This window comes from Trichechus manatus, unplaced genomic scaffold (genome assembly GCF_000243295.1).
Source record: "Trichechus manatus latirostris isolate Lorelei unplaced genomic scaffold, TriManLat1.0 scaffold00019, whole genome shotgun sequence".
NCBI lineage: Eukaryota > Metazoa > Chordata > Mammalia > Sirenia > Trichechidae > Trichechus > Trichechus manatus.
The window spans coordinates 2,339,943-2,357,162 of NW_004443955.1; the positions used below are offsets into that span (position 1 = coordinate 2,339,943).

Here is a 17,220-nt window from a genome sequence, read left to right on the forward strand (position 1 = left end):
ATTTTTTCAGAGATTAATATTGCCACTCCTGCTTGTTTTTGAGTGTTGTTTGCTTGATATATTTTTTCCATTCTTTGAGTTTTAGTTTGTTTGTGTCTTCAAGTCTAAGATGCATCTCTTGTAAGCAGCATATAGATGGATTGTGTTTTTTATCCAATCTGCAGCTCTCTCTCTCTCTGTTAGTACATTTACTCCGTTGACATTCAGCGTAATTATTGATAGGTGTGAGTTTAGTGCTGTCATATGTATGTCTTTTTTTCTGTGTTGAGAGTTTCTTTGTTCTACTTAATTTTCTGCACAGTCTTTTTTCTTTATGTATTTTCATCTTTTAGATTTTGTATTTGCTGAGTCTTTATATTTTTCTTGTTTTTTTTTTTTTGACTTGCAGGATTGTTAGTGTCCTTTGTGGTTACCTTAATATCTACCCCTATTTTTCTAAGTTTATACCAGTCTTTTATTTCTTTATATTGCCTTGACTTCCTCTCTGTATGAAAAATCTATGACTACATTTTTTAGTCCCTCAATTTTGTTTAATGTAGTCATCTTTTACACATTGACATCTCTGTTTCCCTATATTCAGTGTTTTAGCTTTGATTTATTTTTGTGACTTCCCTATCTGGGTTGATATCTGGTTGCTCTCTCCTGTGTTCCAGTCTTGGGTTGTTACCTGATGTTGTTGATTTTTTTAACCGGAGGACTCCCTTTAGTTTTTCTTGTAATTTTGGTCTGGTTTTTGCAAATTCCCTTAAGTTCTGTCTATCAGGAAATGCCCTAATTTCACCACATATTTGATAGACAGTTTTGCTTGATATATAATTTCTGGCTGGCAATTTTTTTCCTTCAAGGTTTATATATGTCATTCCTTTGCCTTCTTGCCTGCATGGTTTCTGCTGAGAAGTTGGACCTAATTTTTATTGACTCTCCTTTGTAGATGACTTTTCGTTTATCCATATCCTCTCTTAAAATTCTGTCTTTATCCTTGTTTTTGGCAAGTTTGATGTCTTGGTGACTTTCTTTTGAGATCTACCTTATGTGGGGTTCGATGAGCATCCTGGATAGATATCTTCTCATCTTTCATAATATCAGGGAAGTTTTCTGCCAACAAATTTTCAACAGTCTCCCTGTGTTTTCTATTATCCCCCGTTCTCGTACTCTAATCACTTGTAGGTTATTCCTCTTGATAGAATCCCTCTTAATTCTTAGGGTTTCTTCATTTTCTAAATCCTTTTATCTGAATTTTCCTCTAATAAGTTGATGTCATGTGCTTTATCTTCAGTCTCTCTAATGCTGACTTCCATTGCGTCAATTCTGCTCCTATGACCTTCTGTTGAGTTTTTAATTCGGAGATTTTATTGTTAATCTTCTGGATTTCTGTTTGCTGTCTCTCTATGGATTCTTGCAGCCTGCTACATTTGTCATTACGCTCTTCTCTAATCTTTTTAAGTTCCTCTATTGCGTGTTCTGTGTTTTGCCTAATTTCCTTCCTGCTGTCTTGAAGAGTTCTGTATATTAATTTTTTGTGTTCTGCCTCCGGCAATTCCAAGAAATTTTCTTCCTTCGGAAAATTTCAAGATTATTTTGGGAGTTTGCTGAAGCTATTATGGTCTGCCTCTTTATGTGATTTGATATTGACTGTTGTCTCCGAGCCGCCAATAAATTATTATATTTATTTTATGTTTGCTTACTGTGTCCTAGCTTCTTGTTTTATTTTGTTTAGATATATCCAAATAGGCTTCCTGTGTGAGCTTGTCCAATCACTGGTGCCCCTGAAGCTCCAACATCCTGCCACCGGGTGGCCAGAACCTCCATTAAGTATCTGAGCCCAGAAGTCCACCCACTCCTTCTGTATGGACTCAGCTCAGGCATCCAGGTAGTCAGCCACCAAGTGTGTGGTGCAGGCTCTCACCTACAGTCCTAGACAGTCATGGATGATTGGTGTAGGCACTGGCATCCGGCTGCAGCAGGGGGACACATGCTGAGCAAGGCAGGGGGCTGACGGCTGTCCCCAAGCGTCTAAGAGGAAACTGTGTCCTTGTTCCCTACAGTGTATAGGTGGGTGAGTTTTGCAGCCAGACTATGAGCACCCAATGCTGTAATGACTGGGGGTGAACCTCTTATTCTTGGGCCCCTGTTGCAGGTGGCTAGGTGGTGTGGGTGGAGCCACCAGTCCTCAGGCCCCTGATGTGGGTAGGTGAAGACCCTGCTTAATGGGCAGAGCAATGTCAAATGTCATGAACCTGCCACTTCACAGCTGAAGCAGCTCAAGTTAGACTTCAGGTATATATCCTGTTGTACTGCAGTAATGAGGGCCTACGCTGTTGAAACGCGCCCACACAAGTCCACGCAGGGGGAAAGGCACTCAAAGTCCATGGTTTCCTTATGCCTGTGCCTAGGCAAAGGAGCTGTGCCTACCCTGAGTTCCTGGCTTAGGGGAGCCAGCAGATTATTTTTTTCCCCTCTTCGTTCATTTGTTCAGTCTCCAAGGCTGGGAGAATGGCTCAGGGCACGTGACAGGTCTTACTTCCGGCCCAGGGGACTCAGCAATAGCTGAAGCCAGTCCAGGACCCAGTACAGAACAGGGAGTGGGGAGGTAAATGGGAGAGCAGTTTTTCCATAAGGGGGTGTTTTTAATCTTCATGGTAGGCTGATACAAGTACTTATCTTTTGTTGATTGAGGCTGCTTCTCACTGGTTCTTGATGGTCGAGTAGACTCTGTGCCACTTGGTCTCTCCCAGTGTGGAAAACACCTCCTGAGTGCGGTTGTTTGCCTGCCTCACTGCTCACCCTCAAGCTGATCCAGGCTGAAGGGCTCCAGTTTCCCCTGGGTCAGGTCTTTTAACTCCTTGCTTCTTCCAAACCATCTCTTCCTCCCCCTGTGACTCAGTTCGATTCCTCAACTTTGCCTTTGATGTTCAGGGATCCTAGATTGTCATATATAATCGATTCACTTGTTTTTTCAGGTCTTTGTTGTAACAGGGACCACCAGAAGCATCTGACTACCCCACCATCTTGGCCCCACCTCCAGTCTTTTTAGTCTTTTTAATAATTTCTTGCTTTCTTCATGAATGATGTCCTTGATTTCATTCCACAACTCGTCTGGTCTTTTGTCATTAGTGTTCAATGCATCAAATCTATTTTTGAGATGGTCTTTAAATTCAGGTGGGATATGCTCAAGGTCATACTTTAGATCTCGTGGACTTGTTCTAATTTTCTTCAATTTCAGCTTGAACTTGCATATGAGCAATTGATGGTTTGTTCTACAGTCAGCCTCTGGCCTTGTTCTGATGGGTAATGTTGAGCTTGTCAATTATCTTTTTCCACAGATGTAGTCAGTTTGATTCCTGTGTATTCCATCTGGTGAGGTCCAAGTGTATAGTTGCTGTTTATGTTGTTGAAAAAAAGTATTTGCAATGAAGAGGTTGTTTTGCAATATTCTATCATGTGCTCTCAGGCATTGTTTCTGTCACCAAGGCCAATTTTACAAATACCAATCCTTCTTCATTTCCAACTTTCACATTCCAATCACCAGTAATTATCATTATGTCTTGATTGCATGTTTGATCAATTTCAGACTGCAAAAATTGATAAAAATCTTCAGTTTCCTCATCTTTGACCTTAGTGGTTTGCTGGTAACTTTGAATAATAGTCATATTATCTGGTCTTTCTTGCAGCTGTATGGATATTTTCCTGTCACTGAAAGCATTGTACTTCAGGATAGGTCAAAAAACATTCTTTTTGATGATGAATGTGATGTCATTCCTCTTCAGTTTGTCATTCCTGGCATAGTAGACCATATGATTTTCTGGTTCACAATTTCCAGTAACAGTTCATTTCAGCTCACTAATGCCTAGGATATCAATGTTTATGTATTCCATTTCTTTTTAGATGGCTTCCAATTTTCCTAGATTCATACTTCATACATTCCATGTTCTGATTATTAATGGATGTTTGCAGCTGTTTCTTCTCATTTTGAGTCATGCCATATCAGCAAATGAAGGTCCTGAAAGCTTGATTCCATACAGGTCATTAAGGTCAACTCTACTTTGAGGAAGCGACTCTTCCCCAGTCGTCTTTTCAGTTCCTTCCGACCTGAGGGACTCATCTTCAGGCACTACATCACACAATGTTCCACTGCTATTCATAAGGTTTTCACTGGCCTATTTTTAAAGAAGTAGACTGTCAGGCCTTTCTACCTAGTCTGTCTAGTCTAGAAGCTCTGCTGAAACCTGTCCAGCAAAGGTCATCCCGCTGGCATTTGAAATGCCAGTGGCAAACCTTCCAGTATCACAGAAATACGCAAGCCATCACAGTACCCCAAACTGACAGATGCATCATAGAGAAATGAAATAGATCCTTAATTTTCAGTAATTACCATAATTGTAAATAGTTTAGTCTCTCCATTTAAAAGGCATAGAATGACGGAATGGATTAAAAAAATTATCCATCTTTATGCTGTCTACAGGAGACACATCTAAGGCCCAAAGAAACAAACAGACTGAAAGTGAAAGGACGGAAAAGACTATTCTATGCAACTAGTAACAAAAATAATATGGGAGTGGCCATACTGAATTTTAAATCAAAATCTATTATAAAAGATGAAGAAGGACATTACACAGTAATACAATAGTCAATCCTTCAAGAAGTCATAACAGTTATAAATGTTTATACACCTAACATCAGAGTTCCAAAATATATGAAACACTGAAAGATCTAAAAGAAGTAATACACACCTCCAAAATAATAGTTGGAGACTTCAATCCACCACTTTTAATACGGACAGAACATCTAAAAAGAAGATAAGGATGTAGAGGACTTCAAAACAACTAATGGACATATAAAGTACCCACCATCAGAATGATATACATTTTTCTCCTGTGCACATAGGTCATTCTCTAGGATTGATCATATGCAAGGACACAAAACAAATCTAAACAAATTTAAACAAACTGAAATTATAAGAAGTATCTGTCGACCACTAAGGAATTTTAGCAGTTAGTAACAGATGTAAACTAACAAACACATAAATACATGAAAATTAAACAACGTACTACTAAACAACCAACAGGTAAAGAAGAAATAAAATAAAATAAAAATTAAAAAACACCTGGTGTTAAACTAAAATGAAAACATAACATGCCAAAACTTGTGGGACGCAGTGAAATCGATCCTCACAGGGAAATTTATAGCAATCAATGTGTACATTAATAAAAAGGAAATATAACAAATAAATAATCTAATTTTACAAATCAGGCATTAGAGAAAGAAGAGCAATATAAACCTAAAGTTACTAGAAGGCAGGAATTAACAAAGATCAGAGCAGAAATAAATGAAATTGAAAATAGAAAAACAACATAAAAATCAACAAAACCAGAGGTTAGTTGTTTGAAAGGATCAATAAAATTATGAACTTTTAGCTAGACTGAAAGTAAAAAAGGAAAATGATCCAGATAACCAGAATAATAAATGAAAGTGAAGACATTACAACTGACCTGATAGAAATAAGAATTATAACAGAATGCTGTGAACAACTGTATGCCAAAAAATTGGATACCCTTTATGAAATGGACTAATTCTTAGAAACATAAAAACTACATAAATTGACTCAAGAGGAAATATCATATCTTACCAGGCCCATAACAAGGGAAGAGATGGAAGCAGTAATCAAAAACCTCCCAACAACAACAACAACAAAAATCCTGGACCAAATGGCTTCACTAGGGAATTCTACCAAACATTTAGAGAAGAACTGACATCAGTCTTGTTTAAAATCTTCCAAAAGTTATAGAAGGAAGGAGCAATCCCTAACTCATTTATGAGGCCAAGATTACCTTGATACCAAAACCAGAAAAAGACACCACAAGAAAAGAAAACTACAGACTATATGAACATAGACGCAAAAATCCTCAACAAAATATTAGCAAACAGAATCCAACTTCATGTTAAAGAGTCATACACCATGACCAAGTGTCTTAGGCTGGGTTCTCTAGAGAAGCAAAACCAGTAAAGCATATAAATATATATAGAGAGAAAGATTTATATCAAGGAAACAGCTCACTCAGTTGTAGAGGCTAGAATGTCCCAAGTCCATGGATCACAATAGAGGTCTCTCCCAAGTCACGCAGCCGCAGAAGCTGGCGAGCCCAAGATTGGCAGGTTAGGGAGCGGGGCTCCCACTCATAGGCTGTGAAGGTTGACAAATCCAAAGTTCAGCAGATAAGCTGACAGCTCAAGTTCCAAGACTGGAGATGAGACCACAGGAGGCAGCTGCAGGATCCAGGCAGCAAAAAGCCGGAACGTCTACTTATATTCCAATGCAGGCCACACCTTCAAGCAGACTCCCTTTCATCTGATTGGCTACTCACAGTATATTCAATCATGGGAGTGATCACATTAAAACACTGAGAATCATGGCCCAGCCAAGCTGACACACAATCTTAACCATCACAGTCCACCCCTTGTCAACTTGGCACACATACATGTCTCCGTAAACCATACATAATCTCTCAACAAAGACAATTAGAAAGTCGTACTTGCGCCTAAAATGAAACAACAAACATGCATACAATGGAAAATGCACTAGCCCCGTTTACGTGTTATATTTTATAAGTGAAGGAAACAAAAATATCTAATGCACACAAACAAAGCAGAAATATTCATAACAATTACAGTCCCATGTATGCAACTGGTCACGTGGCCGTAACTGGAATTTAGAACTACCTTCTCCACCACCGATTCTGTATTCCCTTTGCCCTCAGCAAGCACCTCGGCTGGTCATGGTTCTTTCTGGTGGGGTGACCCAAACCTTCATTTCTGAAGGGTCTGGGTCATTAGTAGCCATGTTGGAATTAGGTTGCTGTAGTTTTCCATTGACTTTAATCACAGAGCATGGTAGTACGAAGAGACGCCCTAAGGAATCTCCTGCATTCCAGACATACTCTTCTTTACCTCCATTATGTAATATCAATCCGATTTCCTCTTGGTAATCAGGATCAATCACACTGGCCAGTATGATAACTCCCTTCTTTGCCTGTTGACCCAGAGGCAGAAGGAGCTCAAAGTGGCCAGGTGGCATTCTTAACTTCCAGTCCAATGGAATCAGTGATGTGTCTCCAATTGGAAGCACTCCTCCCTTTGGAACTAAGACCTCTAGGCCTGCAAAGCATAAGGTCGAGGGGACAGGAAGCAAAAATCTTCCAAGTGGGTCACTGGGGGTAATAGTGAGTGGTGCCACTCCCACTTCCACACCTTGATTGCTGGACCCATGAATCCTGGATATGGGAGAAACAGCACCATATATTCGGCACTGGTTTAGAGCATATACAGCCACCTGGAGGACATTGCCCCAACCCTGCAAGGTATTGCCACCTAGCTGGTACCATATTTGTGTCTTTAGAAGGCCATTCGATCTTTCTATCAAGGCAGCTGCTTCAGGATGCTGGGGAACATGGTAAGACCAGTGAATTCCATGAGCATGGGCCCACTGCCACACTTCTTTTGCTGTGAAGTGAGTCCCTTGATCTGAGGCAATGCTGTGTGGGGTACCATGATGGTGGATAAGGCATTCTGTAAGTCCAGGGATGGTAGTTTTGGCAGAAGCATTGAGTGCAGGGAAGGCAAATCCATATCCAGAGTAAGTGTCTATTCCAGTAAGGACAAAACGCTGCCCTTCCCATGATGGAAGTGGTCCAATGTAATCAACTTGCCACCAGGTTGCTAGATGATCACCTTGAGGGATGGTGCCATATCGGGGACTCAGTGATGGTCTCTGCTGCTGGCAGATTGGGCAATCAGCAGTGGCTGTAGCCATGTCAGCCTTGGTGCGTGGAAGTCCCTGCTGCTGCACCCATACATAACCTCCATCCTTGCTACCATGGCCACTTTGTTCATGGGCCCATTGAGCAATGACGGGAACAGCTGGGAAAGAGGATGACTGGTTCCCACAGAATGTATCATCTTACCCACTTGATTGTTAAAATCATCCTCTGCTGAGGTCAGCCTTTAGTGAGCATTCACATGAAACACAAATATCTTCACTTCTTTAGCCCATTTGGAGGGGTCTATCCACATACCTCTTCTCCATAAATCCTTGTCTCCAATTTTCCAATCATGTTACTTGCTAGTACCTGACCATCCAGACAAATCATTGGCCACAGCCCATGAATCAGTATGTAATCGCACATCTGGCCATTTCTTCTTCCAAGTAAAGTGAATAACCAGGTGCACTGCTCGAAGTTCTGCCCACTGAGAGGATTTCCCTTCACCACTGTCCTTCAGGGAGGTCCCAGAAAGGAGCTATAGTGCTGCCACAGTCCACTTTCAAGTGGTGCCTGCATATCGGGCAGAACCATCTGTAAACCAGGCACAAGTTTTCTCTTCTTCAGTCAACTGATCATAAGGAATTCCCCATGAAGCCACAGGTGCAGACTGGGAAATGGAAGGTAATGTGAAAGGAGTGGAGAGCAGGGGCATTTGGGCCACTTCTTCATGCAACTTACTTGTGCCTTCGGGTCCTGCTTGGGCCGATCTCAAATATACCATTTCCATTTAATGATGGAGTACTGCTGTGCATGTCCAACTTTATGACTCTGTGGATCAGACAATACCGAGTTCATGATGGGCAGCTCAGGCCACACAGTGACTTGGTGTCCCATGGTTAAGCGTTCAGTCTCTACTAAGGCCCAGTAACAAGCCAAAAGTTGTTTCTCAAAAGGAGAGTAGTTATCTGCATAGGATGGCAGAGCTTGGCTCCAAAATCTTAAGGGTCTGTGCTGTGATTCACCAATAAGGGCCTGCCAAAGACTCCAAACAGCATCTCTATCTGCCACTGACACTTCAAGCACCATTGGATCAGCTTGATCATGTGGTCCAAGTGGCAGAGTGTCTTGCACAGCAGCCTGAACCTGTTGCAGAGCCTTCTCTTGTTCTGGGCCCCACTCAAAACTAGCAACTTTTCGAGTCACTTGATAAATAGCCAGAGTAGCACACCCAGATGAGGAATATGTTATTTCCAAAATCCAAAGAGACCCACTACGCATTGTGCCTGCTTTTTAGTTGTGGGAGCAGCAAGATGCAATAATTTATCCTTCACTTTAGAAGGAATGTCTTGACATGTCCCACACCACTGGACCCCTAGAAATTTCACCGAAGTGGAAGGTGCCTGAATTTCTGTGGGATTAATTTCCCACCCTCTAGCACGCAAATGTTTTACCAATAAGTCCAGAGTCATTGACACTTCTTCCTTACTAGGTCCAATCAGCATAATGTCATCAATGTAATGGACCAATGTGACATCTTGTGGAAGGGAAAGGCGATCAAGGTCCCTGCGGACTAAATTATGACATAGGGCTGGAGAGTTTGATGTAGCTGTGAGGTAGGCAAGTGAAGGTGTATTGCTGGCCTTGCCAGCTGAAGGCAAACTGCCTCTGGTGGTCCTTTGAAACAAGTATGGAGAAAAAGGCATTAGCCAGATCAATAGCTGCATAGCAGGTACTAGGAGATATATTAATTTGCTCAAGCAGTGAAACTACATCTGGAACAGCAGCTGCAATTGGAGTCACCACCTGGTTGAGTTTTTGATAATCTACTGTCATTCCCCAAGATCCATCTGTTTTTGGCACAGGCCAAATAGGTGAGTTGAGTGGGGATGTGGTGGGAATCACTACCCTTGCACCCTTCAAGTCCTTGATGGTGACAGTGATCTCTGCAATCCCTCCAGGAATGTGGTTTTGGTTTACTATTTTCCTAGGTAGGGGCAGTTCTAATGGCTTCCACTTGGCTTTTCCTACCATAATAGCCCTTACTCTATTTGTCAGGGATCCAATGTGGGGGTTCTGCCAGTTGCTGAGTATATCTATTCCAATTATGCATTCTGGAACTGGGGAAATCACTACAGGATGAGTTTGGGGATATGCTGGACCAGCTGTGAGATGGACATGAGCCAAGACTCCATTAATAACCTGACCTCCATATGTCCCCACTCTGACTGGTGGGCCACAGTGATGCTTTGGGTCTCCTGGAATTAGTGTCGGCTCAGAGCCAGTATCAAGTAATCCCCGAAATGTCTGATTATTTCTTTTTCCCCAATGAACAGTCACTCTCGTAAAAGGCTGTAGATCCCTTTGGGGAAGGCTAGGAGAAAGATTAACAGTAAAAATTTTTGGCAGTGTATTGGAGTCCTTCCTCAAGGGGACCCGGTCTCCCCTTCATTCAAGGGGTTGTGGGTCTTTAAACTCACTCAAATCTGGGAACTGATTGAGGGACTGTGACTTTCTATTCTGGTGATTTGAGTTAGACTGCTGTTCACCTGACCTAGAATTCATCTGTTTGTATAGATCAACTAAATAGTAGATTTCCTATCTATTTCACTCCTAGGAACACCATGACTAAGTAGCCAACACAGTAAGTTCATTCAAGCCATACTATTCTGATTACTGCTTTGACTCCTCTGTTCATTACTGTAACCACGTCCACAGTGTCTTTGTCAATTGAGTTGTAGCCACTTGGCCCCTACTACCACGGGGTCCAATCAGCCACATTGTAGTTAGGTGTCTTAATTCAGTTAGGGCAGTTCCCACTGTCAAATCTGATTTACATAAAATAGCAATCACAGCAGTCTTCAAGGATACTGGAGCTCCCTTCACAAATTTGTTCCTCACTGTTGTGGTAAAAGGTGTGTACTCTGGGCACTCCATGTGTGGGTTTGTGTGTCTAACTTGTTAAATCCACTCTAGCATGTCAATTTCCCTAAGTCTTTGGAAGCCTTTTTCTACAGTATACCAAGGCAGGTCTGGTATTTCAACTTGATTTAGTGTAGGCCACCTTGTAATCCATTCTTCAGCAACCCAACCAAATAAACTGTTAGATACTTTCCTAACTTCTCTAGCTGAAACATTGAATGAACAATCTGTGCTTAGTGGACTGATATCAATAAACTCAGACTGATCCATCTTTATGTTCCTTGCACCATTATCCTCCACCCTTAAAAGCCATTCCCACACATATTCCCCAGGTTTCTGTTTGTACATATTAGAAAACTCAAGTAGTTCTTTTGGAGTGTAGCGTACCTCCTCCTGGGTCACACTTTGTACTTCACCTTCTGAAGCTCACTGGGACTTAAGCCTAGTTATAGGTCTAGAAGCCAGAATCGGTAGTGTGCGGATTGTTTTGAGAACATTCAGCATGGTTCTAGAGCATCTGCCTCAGGCGATGCCCCAGGCAATAACTCAGGCAAGGGTTCTTTAGAGGCAGCTGTGCTAGGGCTAATCTCATTAGACGGCAGTGGAGGGGCTAATGGTTTTTCTGGGCAGGGTGGCTTAGCAGACAAACATGAAGTAATCTCTTCAGATGGGACTGGTTCTACTGGCAGTAGTGATTTAATGGAATTTACAGGCTCAGTGTCCCCAGCTTCCTGATTATCTGCCCATATGTCCCCATCCCTAGTTTCAGGATCCCATTTCCTCCCAATCAGTGCCCTTACTTTAACTTCAGACACCTCTCAACGTTGGCAGTTGAGCTTGCATTGTAATTCAGCCACTCTTACAATAAAACTCTGGGTTTGGTTTTTGGCAATTTCAGCTCTGTTACTACAAGAAATAAGGCTTTCTCTCAAAGCACAAGTGGAAGCTTTGAGGTCATGTATGCGGCACTTGAGCTTTGACTCTGGAGCCCTGAGAGCATCTCTTTCTTTCACCAGTTTGTCTAGCGAAAGTAGAACAAACCAACCAGCTTCCTTACACTTCTCATTCTGACAAAGCTGTAGAAAGATATCACACATGTGTTCACCCTGAGCCTCACCTTTCACCAATACCTGATCTACTGGTGGTGATATTTTGTGTATTTGTAACACCACCTCGCTCCATGGATGAGCAGTGACCTCTTTACTGCTGGAAGCAGAGTCATCAACATCTTTAAGACTAACCAGACTTGAGAACCAATTTAGAAAACTCAACATTAGAATTTTGTTTCTCTAGAACCACTCTCGGTACCAAATGTCTTAGGCTGGATTCTCTAGAGAAGCAAAACCACTAAAGCATATAAATAAATATACAGAGATTTATATCAAGGAAACAGCTCATGCAATTATAGAGGCTAGATTATCCCAAGTCCATGGATCAGGGTAGAGGCCTCTCCCAAGTCACGCAGCCGCAGAAACTGGTGAGCCTAAGATCGGAAGGTTGGAGAGCAGGGCTCCCATTCATAGGCTGTGAAGGTTGACGAATTCCAAGATCGGCAGGCAAGACCACAAGCTTTAAACTGATTCACATAGCTGCAGGGGCTGGCAAACCCATGACTGGCAGGTCAGAGAGCAGGACTCCACTCACAGGCTATGAAGATTGACAAATTCCAAATTTGGCAGATACGCTGACAGCTCAAGTCCCAAGAACTAGAGATGAGAGGACAGGAGGCAGCCACAGGATCCAGAGAGAGCAAAAAGCCAGAACGTCTGCTTGTATTCAGATGCAGGCCACACCCTCAAGGAGACTCCCTTTCATCTGATTGGCTGCTCACAGCATAGTCAATCATGGAAGTGATCACATTAAAACACTGAGACTCATGGTCCAGCCAAGTTGATGCAGTCTTAACCATCACACAACAAGTAAAACTTATTCCAGGAATGCAAGGATGGTTAACATTAGAAAATCATCAATCAAAAGAAAAGAACCACACGATTTATTTTATCAAAGTATTTGATAAAATCCACCACCCTTTCTTGATAAAGACCCTCAACAAGCTAGGAATAGAAGGAAAGATCCTCAATACAGTTAAGAGCATTTATGAAAAACCAACAGCCAATACTGCACATAATGGAGAAAGATTGAGTGCTTTCCTCTTGATACTGGGGACAGGACAGGATGGCCTCTATCATCACTCCTATTTAATATTGTACTGGAAGTCCCTAGCCAGAGCAATAAAACAAAAAATTCTGAAAAGATATAAAATTATCTCTATTCATGATCATATTGTGAATAGAGATAATTTTACATCTTTATATATATATGTAATTTCAAAGAAAACTTCTGGACTTAATAGAGGAATTTAGCAAAGTGGAAGGGTACAAGGTCAACAAACAAAAATCAGTTAGGTTTCTTTACACCAATAATGAAAAATCAGAAATGGAAATTAGGAAAACAAGTGCATTTACAATAGCATCTAAGAGAATAAAATACCTAGGAATAAATTTAACTGAGGATGTGAAAGACTTATTCAATGAAAACTATAAAACATTGCTAAAAGAAATTAAAGATGACCTAAATAAATAGAAAGACTTTCTGTGTTCAGGGATTGGAAGACTTGATAGCGTTAAGATGTCAGAAGCCCAAAGCAACTGATAGATTCTATGCAACCCCAATCAAAATTCCAACAGGCTTCTTTACAGAATTGGAAAAACCTATCCTCAACTTTATATGGAATGGCAAAAGGCCCCAAATAGATAGAGCAATTCTGAAGAACGACAATGTAGCAGGACTCACACTTCCAGATCTCAAAACATACAGCTACAGTAATCAAAATGGCCTAATACTGGTATAATAATATTAGACACATAGACTGATATAATATAATTGAGAGCCCAGAAAGAAATCCACACGTTTACGACGAATGATTTTTTACAAGAGTGCTAAATCCATTCAATGGGAGAAAGAAATCTCTTCAATAAACAGTGCTGGGAAAATTAGATTCCCATTTGCAGAAAAATGAAACAAGATCCATGCCTTATACCATACAATAAACAAACTCAAAAGTTCACAAATGTAAAAACAAAAACCATAAAATTCTTAGAAGAAAACACAAGGGTAATGCTGTTGGGCCTAGATTTTAACAATGAATTATTGGATATAATAACAAAAGCATGAACAGTAAAAGACAAAATAAATAAATGGAACCTCATAAACATTAAATGCTTTTGGACATCAAAAACCTTTACCAAAAAAGTAAAAAGCAAGCTACTGATTGGGAAAATATTTTGGAAACCATACATCTGATAAGAATCTAATAACTAAAACATATACAAAACTTCAACAACTAATTATCAACAACAACAACAAAAATAACCCAATGAAAAAATGAGCAAAGGACCTGAACAGACATTTCACTGAACAGGATATTCAAATGGCCAATAAACACATGAAAAGATGCTCAATGTCTTTAGCCTTCAGAGAGATGCAAATCAGTATCAAAATAAGATACTATCTCACTACAACTAGCAGGCTAAGATGAAAATAAAATGGAAAATACTAAATGTTGGTGAGGATGTGGAGAAATTGGAACCCTTATCCATTGATGGCGGAAATGCAAAATGGTACCTTCATTGTAGAAAATAGTGTGGCAGTTCCTCAAAAAGTTGAAAATAGAACTACCATATGAGCCAGCAATTCCACTGCTAGCAATAAACCCAAGAGACTTGAAAGCAGCCATGTGAATAGACATACTCACACCAGTGCTGTTTGTAGCACTATTCACAATAGGCAAAAACGTGGAAACAACCTTTTCATTCATCAACAGATGAATGGATAAGTAAAATGTAGTATATACATAGAATGGAATACTACTCACTCAGAAAGACAAATGAAGTTGTGTTGCACACTACAACACGGAACAAGCTTGAGGACATCATGGGTGAAATAAGTGAATCTCAAAAGGACACCTATTGTATGACCTTGCTTTTATAAAAAGACAAAAACAGGCAGACATATAGAGACCAAAGGTTATTAGTGGTTCCCAGGGGCAGGAGGGAGGGGGAAAGAGGGAATTATTGTTTGTGGAGCACTGAGTTTCTGGTCATGGTGATGGAAAATTTGAGTTGATTAAGAGTAGTGGTTGCACAACCAACTAGTGTAAATGATGTCTCTAAATTGTACACCCATCATAAGTTGAAGTGGCAAATGCAGTGTGATGTGTATATATGTGTGTGTGTGTGTGTAATAACAACAACAAAGAGGAGTAGCTACTGAGGCTGCTTATGTACAACAAAAAACTTCATGGATTTGGTTTCTTAGTTCGGGGTTTAGGGTCATGGTCTCAGGGGACATTCCAGTTAATTGGCCTAATGTCTTTTTAGCGCTTCTGTTCTACCTGCTAGTTCGTTGGCTAGTATATGGGGACTTAAAAGCTTGCAAAGTGGCCACCCAAGGTATAACAATTGGTCTTTATTTGTCTGAGGAAACACAGAAAGAAGGAGAGTCAGGAATAAGAGGAGAAATTGGAATATGAGGCTAATCGCCTCCATGAACAACTGCCTCCTTTGCCATGAGATCAGAAGAACTGAATTGTGCCCTGTTACCATTAATGAACGCTTTGATCAAAGATTCTACAGTAGAATCATGATCAAAATGGGGAAAATGTGGAATATAATTTAAAATTATCATAGATCCAGAATTTCTAAAGCCATTGATGCTAGATGAACCCCGAAACTATTGCCCTCAGATAATCTTTAACTATGAAACCATAAACCCAAAATATCCCCTGAAGTCTTCCTTAAACCAAAGAAAAGTCTAGCTTAACTATTAAAAAACTCTGCCATAAGCATTATACTCTTTTAAGTAACTATCTATACGGGATCAAATTGATAACAACTCAAAAAGTTAAATAGGAAGAGTAGGGGGGAACTTTATGTCAATAGGGGAAGAACAAATTAGAAAAGGAGTGTAAGAATGGTTGCACATACTTTGGACAAGTTATCATGAGGGATTAGTCCATGGAGAAGGACATCATGCTTGGTAAAGTTGAACATCAGCGAAAAAAAGGAAGACCTTCAACGAGATGGATTGACACAGTGGCTGCAACAATGGGCTCAAGCATAACAATGATTGTGAGGATGGCGCAGGACTGGGCAGTGTTTTATTCTGTTGTACATAGGGTTGCTATGAGTCGGAACAGACAAGATGGCACTAACAACAACAATGATCATAAGCATCTTTTCATGTCTCTTTTATCCATATTTTTTATTTCAATATTTTATTTTCAGTTTTAGAATTTCTATTTTATATAGTTTTCATTTCTTTGCTGAGATTTCCCATCTGTTCACTAATTATGCTTCTTTTTTCTTTTAAGTCCTTCAACATATTAATCTGCTATTTTAATATCCTTGTATATTGAATCCATCATTGGGTCAAAAAAATAGCTGCACAATTAGAAGAATGTAATCAATGTCACAGTATTGTACATATAGAAAGTGCTGAATTGGTGTATGCTTTTCTGTGTATATTTTCAGCAACAATAATACAAAAAAGAGAGAGACAGTCATCAGGCAGAGGCTGAGCAAGCTCTCTTTAGAAGGAGCTACCTTCAATTCAGTCTTGAAACACTCCCCAGAAAACGTTCTGGGAAACAAGCTCAGATGAAAAAAAATGACTAAACAGATAAGTAAACAAAGTAATAAGAGACAGAGTAAAAAGAATCAACCAGTTCTACAACTGTTCCTACAAAGACGGCAGGTATGGGAAGGCTCAGAAATTTAAATCAATAGATGACATTAAAAATTTGATAAAGAAATAAGAGGCTGTCAAATTGCATAGGGGATTAGAAAACATGATACAAATGTCCAATAAAATGTCTAATAATGCAAAATAACCATTGACATTACAAACTCAGATGAGTTAACAGTCCATTAGACCCTTGGGAGGTCAACAAAGCCAAATTTGACTTGGCTCACTGAAAAGAAAAGACTAATAAACAGGTAAGCGGACAAATTACTAGAAAAAAACTCACACATATATATGTATATATCTCCAAACTGACTCTCAAAGAACTAACTTCTATACTTGTACAGCAATTATATAGAGAACAGCCCGTCCAAATGAGTCTATAGGCATGTATACCAGACATTCAGAGATATCAGCCATTCATGTGTAAGGCATTGGATATTTGTGTTATCAACAAATATAACAGGTTTTTGGTATGTATTATTTAAAGTTTGGATTCCACAAATTGAACTATTCTCTATATTAGAATGTTTTTAACCAACCTAAGAGATCAGTAAAATTTTGCCTTCTGTCTTGTCTTTTTCTAAATCTAAATGTACTGTAAAGTATGTTCATCTCCTTATTTCATCTTTGTCTTCTCACTAAATGTCCAAAAACTTCTGCATGAGATTTGACCAAGCTTGTCAGGCCCCAAATGCAATAATGTTAATTGAATTCTTATGAATCATACATAAGTAGTTATGATTAATACATTTAAAATGAAACATCACAAGTTCAACAGATACATTTATGCATTGACCTT

The 17,220-nt window shown here is 40.0% G+C and overlaps 1 protein-coding gene across 1 annotated transcript in view; it reads right to left on the reverse strand.

The window, feature by feature from the left end:
- GABRG3 (gamma-aminobutyric acid type A receptor subunit gamma3) overlaps positions 1-17,220 on the reverse strand; it is a 909,494-nt gene that overhangs the window by 396,966 nt on the left and 495,308 nt on the right. The gene's annotated exons all lie outside the window — the stretch shown is intronic.